Source organism: Punica granatum, chromosome 3 (genome assembly GCF_007655135.1).
Source record: "Punica granatum isolate Tunisia-2019 chromosome 3, ASM765513v2, whole genome shotgun sequence".
NCBI classification, from domain to species: Eukaryota; Viridiplantae; Streptophyta; class Magnoliopsida; order Myrtales; family Lythraceae; genus Punica; species Punica granatum.
Window position 1 is genome coordinate 30,064,400 of NC_045129.1, and position 13,229 is coordinate 30,077,628.

A 13,229-nucleotide genomic window follows, 5' to 3' on the forward strand; every position below is an offset into this window, starting at 1 on the left:
AGATCATCTGCTTGAGCTGGTGCACTCCCGAGTACTCGTAGATCGCCTTTCTAGAGAGGCTCCTGAGACACTTACTCCACAAGCGAATTAAGGACACGCGAGAACAAGTCTAATCATATATAGGGATCCCTAGGACTACAGAACGGGTTTCAGTCTGTTATTGGGAAATCATTCAGGTTTCCAGAGTGGGTCCAGAGTCGGAAAAAGGGCCCATTTCTACAGGAATCTCTAATCAGAGACCTGTTCGGCGAAATGTCAGTATCTGAAATCAGGCATGATCAGTCCTAGGGACCTCAAGGATCAGGGAGGTTATGCCTGATCATGCTGCAAAAGTTGTTCAGGTCCTCCGAATGTCATTCATTCGGAAAAAAAAGGCTCATTTCAAATGTATTCTCTTGCCAAGAGCTCATATGACAAAATGTTAACTCCCGATGTCTGCACCAACCTATCCCAACAATCACAGGAGCCAGAGAGATCATTTTAGGTAGGATTGCACAAATCATTCAAGTTTCTCGATGGCTCTAGAAGAGTCTCAAACGTTGCCTGGTGCCTTTGGATCTGTTTTCAACAAGCAAAGAACACAGTAGTCTCCGAACACATCAGGACACTTTGAAAATAATGAGAAAACTCCAATTTTAGATTCCCGGGACGTTTCCGGTTCCCTATTTTCGGTGGAGGCCACAGAGTCAACTGTTCCGCCCGATCGACAAAGTACATCAACACGACCAGTACAACACACAGATACATGAATGGGCGACAAAAACAGTCAACTTTGCTCCGATCACCCGAACCAAACAAAATCGACTCCCGAGCTTCTAGGCCATCAAGACCTCCACTTGAGCAAAACATGTCAATATTGGGCTCGTCGGGATCTTCTCTTCGCGTACGTCAACAATGCGTCTTTCATTCGAGACACAAAACTCAAATGCGCAACCGACTGAGACCCGAGCTTTACCGGACCCTTCTTGGAGCCGTGTCAGACCCACGGCCTCACCCTCTTGACCAGCCTCTCCCATAGAATTTTTTATTACAAATTTCCTCTCCAAATTTTTTGTTCATTCCAGCTCATTTCTTTATATTTTCACTTCTACATCTTCCATCAACTTCCTACAAATGTGGATCTTATTTCCATTTCCCTTTTTTTTTTGACTAACCTCCCCTTTCAAACATCATCAAATGACCGGCTCTCCCTTGATCCTTTGCTAAACATGCTTAATTTTCACTAATCTTGCTTAGTTTGGCTCATTAGTGCAATTATATAGCCTTAAGATGCAAGGCGCTTAATCACTTCTTCTCTTCCACCTCTCTTTACCCTTTCTCACTCAAGAAATCCTCTCAACTCTCTCTCAAACTCCCTCATTTCGTCCAGCAGCTCAGCAGTCCAGTCCAAGGCCGAGCAAGATCGGTTTTTATCGGAAAATCACCCGTTTTCTAGCGACCACCCCTCGACTTCACCCGAGTTTCATACAAACTACATATCCCCCATGTTTTCAACCTCCTGAATCCATTGATGGTGTTAATTTTGTCATTTGGAGTCTCCAGCACCTCGTTCCAGTATTGCACAGAATCGGGTCCCTAAGCATTTTCCCGGTTTCCAGGCGAGTTCCACCTTCTGACTTAACCTAAACTTCAAATAAACCACATTCCCCCTGTTTTCGACCTCCCGAGTCCATTGGTGATGTTGGTTTTGCCATTTGAGACTCCCAACTACCCATTCAAACAACTTTTAGATTCGGGTCGTCAAGGGTTTTCACAGTTTTCTGGTGATTTCCCGACTCCACGACTAAGGCCAGTCGTGCCAACATCCCTTGAAGGGTCACCTTTGACCCACATTCTCCATGTGACAAGGAGGTCACGTCCCGAGAGCCATCCAACCGTGCATAGCCACCCAAGCCATCTCCTCTTCTTGGTTTCCTTCATTTCTCGGTTTTCTTCTTTCCTTTCCTTCTCACGGGTCAGCCCTATTTGCAGCAGCTAGTAAGCCACCTCCAGCCATCTCCGGGGACCCCTTGGTTATCGACAACCATCGTGCCAAGTCGTTGGAGCAGCCTCTAGCAGCCCATCCAACTGTAGCCACTCAAGGGCCTCTTCTCGGCTCCCTTTCTGCTAGTGATTGTCCAACAGCCCTTCCTGGGTGTTTTCTGACTTTGAGCTACTCTCTTCATGCCCCGAGGCGTAGATATAACATTCTCTAAAACCTTAGAGGAGTTAGGACTTTTAATTTTTGAGTTTTGTGAGGGTGATAAGGCGGTCCCCGGCCGCTTTAATGCATTTTTCGTTTAGTATGTTGTTAGTTTGTTTGCATACTTGTTTAGTGTTGTATCACATGTTAGCATGACGAGAAATGGTTAAAATCGAAACTAAGGAGACCGTTCCGACTTAGGGGAGTCAAGGGGCCTCTCGACCACATCTCTAGGGAGGTGGCCGAGAGCCTCCTGGCTCTTTTGAGCCCAAAGGCGGCCTACCCCTCTTCGATTTTAGTCATTTTCCATGTTGTTACATTCCCGTTTCATGTGCCGGTGTCGTTTTATCGATTCCAACTAATATTGTGTTTTTATGCATGTTTGGGTATTCACTTGTATTTTCTAAGATCATGGCGGCATCGACTTTGTAAAGGCTTATTATTGTTGTATTGTTGATTCGATGCTTGTATGAATTATTATGATATGAAATACGTGTCTCGGATGAAGATGGCATGAATTGGTTTAATAATTAAACCCAACTTTTGAAAATAGGGCGTTTGATAAAAACTGATATGAGTACGAATTTGAATTTTAAAGAATCGGATTTAAAATCAATTGTTTGAAGTGAGAATAAACCCACATGAATTAATCCCATGCTCACTCAGTTTTAAGGAATAAAATCGACTAAACAAACCAAAATCAGGTTAATCGATCACTTGGACTTAAAATCGGCAAAATAATTCTTGATGTGATCGAACATGACCATGATTGTGTGTTGTAGTTTTTGAATGCATTTTTTATCAAAACCCCACACGAACCGATAAATCACATAAATCCGGCAATAACATATAACTTGTCCGTCTTATCTGCTTTTGTCTGTTTTTATCTCTTTCTTTCTGTTTTGTTTGCAAGTCGAGCCCGATTCCATTAGAACATGGTAGGCACGGTGTCCAATGTCCCTAACCATCGATCACGGGGTCCAATGCCCCCACACAACGGAGTGTACGCGACCCGAGTGTGGAATTGGGTCTAACCTCGAGTCACCCTTTTGACCAGAATAATATCCAGGTAGATGATGACTCGGGTCGGGATGCATGAAACGAGGTTAGACGATCACCCTGAAGCTCGACGATCCCGCGGATATCTCGAGGATTGCACGGTCCTCCTTGGACCAATCGGTTCGGTCGGACCCGACCTTCGACTCGCATGAGCCCAAGTCGGATTAATTTTGGTTTCGGTATTCCAAACTTCACGGTAAGCATGAGTGGAATATTGGCCGAACGCAAACCGACTGGGGTCCATTTGTTATAATTTCGTATTTTTTTTAGAGTACAAAGTTAGAACATTTACTTGTAAATTTATTCATGTAATGACCCCAGTCGGCAAGTGAACGGTCCGAGAGTCAAAACCGATCGAGTCAATTTAGGGTCCCCGAGGCGAGCAGAACCACATAGGTCACAGGCCTGGTCCACGAGGTGAACTGGCCATCAGGGTCCAATTAGTCGAGACACGAAGACAGTGGACCGGTCCCCTAACTTGAGGATTCGCTCATCTCTTGGGCTCTTAGCCCGAATTAATCATTTTCACGAATTTACGGTGTCAAACGGAGACAGATGTGCGAAGCGTAATTCACGCGGTAAATAAACTAAGAGAAAACTATCAAAATGGTTATTGAAAGATTTTAAAACTAACAAATTACTACTTGAAAGATTTTTTGAAACAAAATGATCATTGAAAGATCAGAATCCATAACATTTTGGTACCGCTGTCAAAATTCCGTCAGTGCCGTTACAAAAAAATGACATTAACGCTTATGTGGCATCTAGTAGACAAACAGTCTCAATTAACGTTACAAGTCATCCCGTACGACGTCGTTTTTGACATCCCATTAAAAAAAAAAAAGCTCAAACTCGTCGTCACCATCATCCCTTCCTTCCCCCATCTGCAATCAACATTAGGGTAAGGTATCCTCTATACAAAATAGAGCACTGAACAGATGAGTTTGGGCAAGCGAAAAACAATCAAAATTAGGGCAATCGGACTCAGAACAGACGAACCGACGTCGCCTCCCATCAGAAGAGTCATTGGCACCATCTCGTCGAAGGTCATGGACACACAGACTCGTCGAGCTTGAGTTCGACCACTGACGGGCGTCGCCGCAGCTGCTGATCTCCTAGGGGACGAGGTTAAGGACAAGTCCACCAAGGACGCCACCCTCGTCGTCGACGTCACCCAATTCGGCTACTTCAAGGTCCTCGGCAAAGGGGTGTTGCCGGAGCAGCAACCCATCGTCGTGAAGGCCAAGCTCATCTCCAAGATTGCGTAGAAGAAGATCAAGGAGGCCAGCGAAGCCGTCATCCTCACCACTTAAGGAATCGATTTTTATGCATTTGACAGTGTTTTTAGAAGATTTTTGGTGCTCCTGTGAACTTAACTTGTTAGCTTCTTATAATTTTCCAAATATATCCTGTGACTCTGGAGCTTCACTGTTGAGTATGAGTATACATTATTCCTTTAACCATTTGCTGATTTCATTCCAATCATTCTGATCACACAGTGTTTCAATTTGAATGGCCATAGCTTTGTGATTGGATTGTGCTTTGAGTTGGAGTTGTGATTGAATTGTGCTTTGAGCATCATGATGGCAATCAGTGTTTCGTGCTTCTTTGAAGTGGGTGGTTTCGGGAAGTTAGATTAGATATTGTTTCCTTTCAAGAACCGCAGCTTTGAGCAACACCAACCTTGAGAGGGCTGATTCAGCTGAATAGACTGCAGATGAACTCGTCTAGATTGCAATGGAGCCGCAAATGAACTTTAGGGGTTATTCACTGAAGAGAACGGGGGTTATTCTGTAGTTTGCAGCCTGGATGGTGCCTTGTTTAGTCACGGGATCGTGGACCCGAACGACACCAAATTGGATGGTGGAATACTGAACTGTATTTCTAATAGGATCAAGATCAACACATGTAGAAATGTCAATTTTTATTGCTCATCGGGTGCTCAAAGCTCATCAGTCCATGCTCACTATGGAACATATAACCTGCACCATTCGAAAAAATTAAAAGTGGCTTTCATTGTATTCGATTATTGAACTCCGACGAGTTCGTCAGACACGGGAAGGGGTATATGGCCACGTACTGGCAAGAAACGGGGCATACTTCTTGGCACTGCCACCCTTTATGACCTCCAAGTTATCTGAAATCGCCAATGAACCATCACCAGCAACGCCCCCAAAGAGCCTCGCCCTCACTTAGCCCCTGCCAAATATATATAACACAACCTCCCAAATTTAGTTTCTCGAATCGCGCAGATCGACTTGGACCGGGGCCAAGCAAAGGCTTATTGGGTTTTCAGGTTCGTCTGGTTTGAGTTTGCTTGCCCTTTTCGACGACTCTTCCCAGTGCTTCTTACTCGCCTATCTTGTGCTCTGTTCTGTAAAGAGGAAAGCGTGCCCTAATTTTGACTGCAGATGAGGGAGGGAGGGATGACAAAAACAACGCGTTTGGGCTTTTATATATATATATATAACTGGGATGACAAAAACGACGTTGTAAATAATGAAGTGGACTGTTAATCGGGACCGTTTGTCTATTAGATGTAACATAAGCGTCCACGTCATTTTTCCGTAACGACACTTACGGAATTTTAACGGTAGTACCAAAATGTTATAGATATTGATCTTTCAATGATCATTTTATTTCAAAAAATCTTTCGAGTAGTGATTTGTTAGTTTTAAAATCTTTTAGGCCCCGTTTGAATTGTTAAACTAATTTTAGAATCATGATTTTGATTTTAACTCAACACACTACACAACAAAAATACACGTTTCCCAAGTCAAATTTATAATACTATCTCATTTGTCTTTTTCTACAATCAAAATCAAAATCATGATTCTAAAATCACACTAACAATTCAAACGTAGCCTTAATGACCATTTTGATAGTTTTCTCTTTTGGCTCGTTTCGGCCTGATGACCATGAAGGATTTGATATTTTATATAAAGGATCTGACATTTTCTTTCCTGCAAATAGAGTGCAACATGACGATTCAAATGAATCGTTAGATTATGTTCTCTCAATTCATTATTTGCAACAATTATACCTACCAACTTTATGTAGATATTCAGACCATGTTTTGTAAATGTCATCTCGATAAAAATCGAGAAAACTAATAAAATGGTCATTGAAAGATTTTAAAACTAACAAATTACTACTTGAAAGATTTTTTGACACAAAATGGTCATTGAAAGACCAATATCCATAACATTTTGGTACCATCGTTAAAATTCCGTAAGTAATGTTACAGAAAAATGACATTGACGCTTATGTGGCATCTAGTAGACAAATGGCCCCGATTAACGTTGCACATTAGCATATATGACGTCGTTTTGTCATCCCAATTTTGTTTTTTTAAAAAAAGCCCAAAGTCGTCATAACCATCTCCATCCCCCATTTGCAATAAAAAATTAGGGCAAGCAGGAAACAGAGCACTGAACAGAGCAGTTTGGGCAAGTGGAAAACAATCAAAATTAGGGCAAGCGGACTCAGACCAGACGAACTAGACGTCGCCTCCCATCAGAAGAGTGGTCGGTGCCGTTTGACCACAGCACGGGTACCCGTTTGAGGAAGGGAGAGTAAAGAGACGACTGCAGGTCATGGACACATGGACCAAACGAACCCGAAGGGGCCCCCCATCAGAAGAGTCGCCGGCACCATCGCGCCGAAGGTTGTGGACACATAGACTCGTCGAGTTTGAATTCGACTCCGCCAGCTCTGACTCTGTAATGAAGTGTGATTGTCTATATAATTTGTCCATGTAATTTGTGTGTATAATTGCTGATGCTAGGAGGGAGAATGTGGTGGACTGGCAATAACACGAGAATCATGATGCCTGTATGGTTCATGACAATTGAGGAAAGTGTATTGTTTCTTCATCCCATGATGTTCCGTTTTTGGTTTTCACCTAAAGAGTTTGCATATGAAGCGGTTGAAGGCACAAAAGAAAACCTTCTTGCCATTTGGGGAATTACATCCAGAATTTCTGTACAAGATGGACGATCAACAAATGACCTCTAATTCGTTCAAATTGTAACACAACACTATTTACTCTCTCAGTTCCTACTCGAACCAAACCTATTTCCTTTGAGACTAATTGTTTACATTCAGATGCTACAGCAGTAGACTTAAATTTACCTACACTTATGTAGAATTTACAGCATAATCAGCTGTCACAAGAGAGCCCGGGCTATCGCTCTTCCGAGTTGAATTTGTTCCAAGCCTACTGCAATTTGACAAGCAAGAGCAACAAAAATTTAAAAACTCGACCGAATAAACTTCCAGGTATTCGAGCAAAATGGATATTAAATAGTGGAACATGAGTTATAAGAAACACACCAAAAGGAACAAGTAAATATGAAACCAACCTCTATATCCAAAAGAATACTGAAATCTCACACTACTTGAAGAGCCAGCAGTTTGAAGTTGCGACTCACGAAAATCCTGCAAAGACCATGATCAGAAAGATAGTGGATAGTCCTACTTTATCACCCGAGATCACCAAAGACTTCCGTGAACTCAAGCCCATGCGGTGGTCGAACGACGCCGATGACTCTTCTGATTGGAGGCGACGTCTGGTTCGTCTGGTCTGAGTCCACTTGCCCTAATTTTGACTATTTTGCGCTTGCCCAAACTCCTCTATTCAGTGCTCTGTTTCTAGCTTGCCCTAATTTTTTACTGCAGATGGGGGAGGGAGATGGTGACGACAACTTTGGGTTTTTTTAAAAAAAAAACTGGGATGACAAAACAATGTCGTTTTATGCTGATGTGCAACGTGAATCGGGACCGTTTGTCCACTAGATGCCACATAAGCATCCATGTCATTTTTCCGTAACGTCACTTAAGGAATTTTAACGGTGGTACCAAAATGTGTTTTAATGACCATTTTGGGTCAAAAAATCTTTCAAGTAGTAATTTTTTAGTTTTAAAATCTTTCAATGACCATTTTGATAGTTTTCTCATAAACTAAAAACAGCAAGCCTTAGACAAACCAAAGTATCAACAAGGCGTGCGGGATATAGGTCCGCATGTAACAGAACCCCCGAATTCAGAATCCTCAATTCCGCATACCATGTGCCTTTAGCAACTAGGTGTTCCTATTACCCTTAGACCTGGCCAATTCACCGGTCCTCGACATCCGGGTAGTAAATATATAGTGGTGACTCCTTTACACGCGTGTCCGTTACGTATCCTTTGGGAAATAGCAACGTGAACACACTTATAATTTTTCGTTCGTTTATTTATCGAAAGTCTAATATAATATATTTTAAGTAAAAATAAATTTATTAAAAATATAAGAGAAATAAATGAAAATGAATAACAGTCATGAGAGTACGAAATTCGAATCGTACTCTTATTACATATTAATACATTATTTATTTCATTGTTGAATAAATAAATATATATTAATATATTATTTTATAATTTTATTATTTATTTCATTGTTAAACAATATATTTGTTATTATATTATTTTATAATTTTATTATTTACTTCATCATTAAGAAATTTATCTGTCCAATAAAACGAAATAGTAATGTGAACGCACTTATTATTTTCGTTGTCCAATAAAACGAAATAGTAATGTGAACGCACTTATTATTTTCGTTCATTTATTTATCAAATTGAAAAATATATTATAAATAAAATCAATTTATTAAATATATAATAAAAAATAAACGAAAACGAACCAGAATCACAAGAATAGGAAGTCGAAATCGTACTCTCTTAATTCTCCGAAAACAATCAAGTTATATATATATATATATATATATATATATATGAGATTTAAGAAGATAACTTCGGTGAATGATGCCGGGTAACGTGGGACCCACACGCCGACCGACCGACGGCCTTTTTGGAGTATCGGTTGACGTTTGGAGACACGGGTCAGGGGCCCCCTCCATTGCATTACGACAAAAAAATAATTCCACGTATCACCGGAAAAAAAAAACAAAAAAGAAAGAAAGAATCATTCCACCTGTTTTTTTTTTTTTCAATCAGGTGATTATGATGTCCGGACTAGTTTGCATATATTTCATTGCTCTATCTTCCCGAGCGAGTCAAAAGTAAAATTATTCATGAGCATGAAATGGTACGTATCCGATCGTCAAGCCAAACGATCTGCGGTTTGATTTTGATTCATTTGCCTTGAATTCTCCGTTTCTTTCCTTTTTCCTATTCACTTTTAACAATCTTTCATTTGTTCTGCGATATTCCACTAATTATATGAAGATACCAAGCAACGTTTTTTATGCAATTTGTACTTCTGATTTATAATACTTTTAGATTATAGTATATTCGGGTACTATTTCTACGATGTTTCAATAAAATTAAATTAATTAATTTATGTTGCTTTCATCCAGAAAGAAAAAGGAAAATTAAGGTTATCTGATATAAGTAGATTCACTCGATTACTCAGCCACATGACTTCCCGCAAGCCATGACAGGAGGAAAATAATCAATTTCCCAATGGAAAAGAGATTTAATCAATTAGCTAGCCTACTTATCTGCACGTTGTGTGCTCTTTATATTCATATATACGTTATAATTATTTTTTATGCAATGCATTTTAGAAATATAATAATTAAATTGATAACTTATAGTAAATTCATTCCATTGATTGAGAAGAATATTTGATTCGGAGAATGTATTTTACTGAATACAATTAGGTGGCATTTGATAAATTAAGTGCTTATAAAGAATGGATAAATGATAATATTTTGCGAATGAGAAATAATATCAATAAGTGAAAAATGACTTATTTCATTGAGTCAAATATTTTTACTTAACTCAATAAGTAGTTTTTGACGTAATGATTAAGTAGTGTAGAATCTCATTTCTCACCTTTTCCTCTTTCTCACATCCATTTTCCCCTATAACTAATTTATAACTAATTTTTAAACACTTATTTTGATTAACTTGAAATAAACACACCCTTAGAAAAATATATTTATAAGGGTAGTGAAAGAACGATCTGTTAGAAACTGAATTACCTAAAACCCAAAGATCGTACATGCCAAATCGTCAAAGACAATAATGAATCAGAAGTGTACATGCATCTATAGTGGAAACTCTGCGTTAGGTTCGTGGTCTTCTAAGTCAATACATGGAGAGTGTGGCCTATTTCGCCTGTCTAAGACTATCTCCAATGGGAAAGACTCCACAAGTCTCTAAAATGGGCTCGATTTTCGCCACATAAGCGCCACATAGATGCCACGTATATGAGAGACACCCCTAAAAAAGTGGGAGACTTGAAACTACAATGGTCGTCTCTGATCGAATATTTATTCTGGACCCACGCTTTTTTTTTTCAGGAGTTTATTAAGGCCCCACCCTTAAAAAAAAAAAAAGCAAGTAATGTGTGGCTTGTTGTATGTCACATGGGCTGGCGCAATGGGCCTCATAGGAGAAAGAACTAACCGTTCTTTAAAAACGCTTTGATTAAAAAATGCGGTTGCTTTGCAACAGCGGTAGCAGGGCTGCCACTTGGCAACATTGGATCGGCTTGACCGCATCGCTCTACAGAAAGACGCCCTCCAACAGTGCGTGTCTCCCGACGTTGTCTCTCTTGGCGCCACGTGGGCGTGAGAGATGCAGCCAGAGGCTTGCTGGAGATAGTCTAGATGGTGGATCATAACAACTCAATCATATCTTAGTGTCTGAGATTATTATAATTTTTAATTGCGTTTATCATAGAATAAAAATTTACATTTTGGTATTTGCCTATTAATTTCCATACTCTACCAAGATATCATTAATGTCCATTAATTTATAATTTGATAAATCACTTAATCGGGCCTATAAATAGAATAGCACCTAATGCATAATAATTAATATATATGCTAGGCCATATTGTTAAATAAAATTTAACAATCTCCCACTTTGACCGATATATATATATATATATATATCATTGGATAATTATATATTGTAATTTACTTTATGAGTACCCTTAACTGTTATCTTGACTAAATATCTTTAGTAATCTGATTCACTGAATACGATGAATAGTGAATTGGTTTTTCAAGAAGTCTTCAGGAAAGTTCCTTGAGAAGAGTCTGAATGCGATATATATATATATATATATATATATTATATGGATTTCGTTTCTCTTAAAAATTCCAGATGAGAAAAAACAATAAATGAGTTCCCTTCGCAACAGGCGTCCAAATCAAGGGTTTCTCTGTCAATTCAATTTTTAACTGCATGATTAACAGACACGTGTAATGAAGTTCAATTATATAGGAGAGAGACCCAATTTAGGAACAAAAAGATTAGAACAATCAATTCCAATGAAAATTAGTTGGCCGCTTGAAAACAATTCCACGGAGAATTACAAAGAGAAACGACACACGAAAATTAATTAAAGTGCTCTCTTGCTTGATCATTGAGAAAAACCAAACTGCTCCTGCCCTTGCAATCTTGTAGGCTAAACAAGTTACCACTTTGCGTCTAATCAAAGCACCTGAAAGTCTGTTTAAGGCTTTAAGCACGTATCCGAGTTCGACTTTTTCAAATTCCTCAAGAAAGTTCATTTCTTAAAGAAGTATATTCCATGAACCGTCTTTCTTTTTTTCATCTTCTAGAAAGAGAGAAACTTACTTGGAATTGCTTTCGTTGCCGATAAAAATGGTGAATCAAGAGATTCTTCATCATTAGGCTAAGTTAAATACCATTTTAAAGATAAAATATAGGATGAGATTAATCCTTGTTAATCCGTTGAAATATCTGTTGTCCTAAAGAAAAAGCTAGCCATGATAATATCCTTTTACTATAGACCTTGAAAAAAAGAGTCTTTTGATTAATTACTAGTCTCGTATCCCGCCTATTGCAAGGGCATTTGCATTCTATTGGTAACTATTTTCTTATTTTTATTTTGTTCAAGATTTACAATTTTTTCATATTTGTTATGCATTTTTTAACTTAGGGAAAATTATATTAAATTAATTCGTATATTAATATTAAATTACCAAATAATATTTTTTTTATTTTGTATGTTAATGCATAATTTCTTCGGAGAATACCTTTAAGTTCATATTTTTGTATATAATCGGGTAATTAATTTTATTTCTCAATCTAATAAATGGAGCATTGAGTGCCAGCGGTAGGAGGAAAGGGGGCGGCTCCGGGTGTCACTGGTGGGAGAAGGAGAGTGGGCGCCTCAAAGATTCGCCGGCAGGAGGAGGAGAGGTGGCGCATGAGAGATTCACCGGTGGGAGGAGAAGAGGAATCATTTAAGGTTTGGGTGTTTTGGGGGTAACGGTAATTGGGGGAGGTGGAAGGAGATGGAAGTTTTTTTCTTTAAAATAATTAGTCATATGGTCCGCACATTGTGCGGGTATTTTATAAATTGAATTTTTGAATTTGTATATTGGTTATATTGTAAGACTTTTGAGCGTGAGATTTCATTTAAGTTATTATTAATGTATTCCATAATTATTTTTCTTAAGCGAACTCGATATAATGTTGCGACGGATGTGGTAGGTTTAGATGTCCCAAATTGGCTCTTTTCTATCTGTACATTCACATAATTTCATTTATTAGTATACACATCCCTAATGTTTCTTTTTTTTTTTATAAGCATGAATGTTATAATAGATATTTAGAAAAAAAAACATTATGTATTCCTAATGAAGGGACACGAAGAGACTTTCAATCTTAAATTGAGAATTTGTCAAAAATGATGATGTGGCATGCTCTCATTGCAAGAATAGAAGTCTCTCATTGCAAAAACTCGAGGAGTCTACTTTAAATACCTACAATAGATTGTTTTATGTAATTAAAGAGTTTGGGCTTTTTAGGGGTGAATTTTTTAGAACAATAATATTCTATAATAATAATAATAATAATAATAATAATAATAATATAACAATAAAAATCCATGTTATTTGAATCATCCATGTAATTCAATTAATTCGTTTAATTATTAGTAAGTCTACAAATTTCAATGTACAGTGCTAGAATTCTACCAATTCAAATGTTAAATTCAA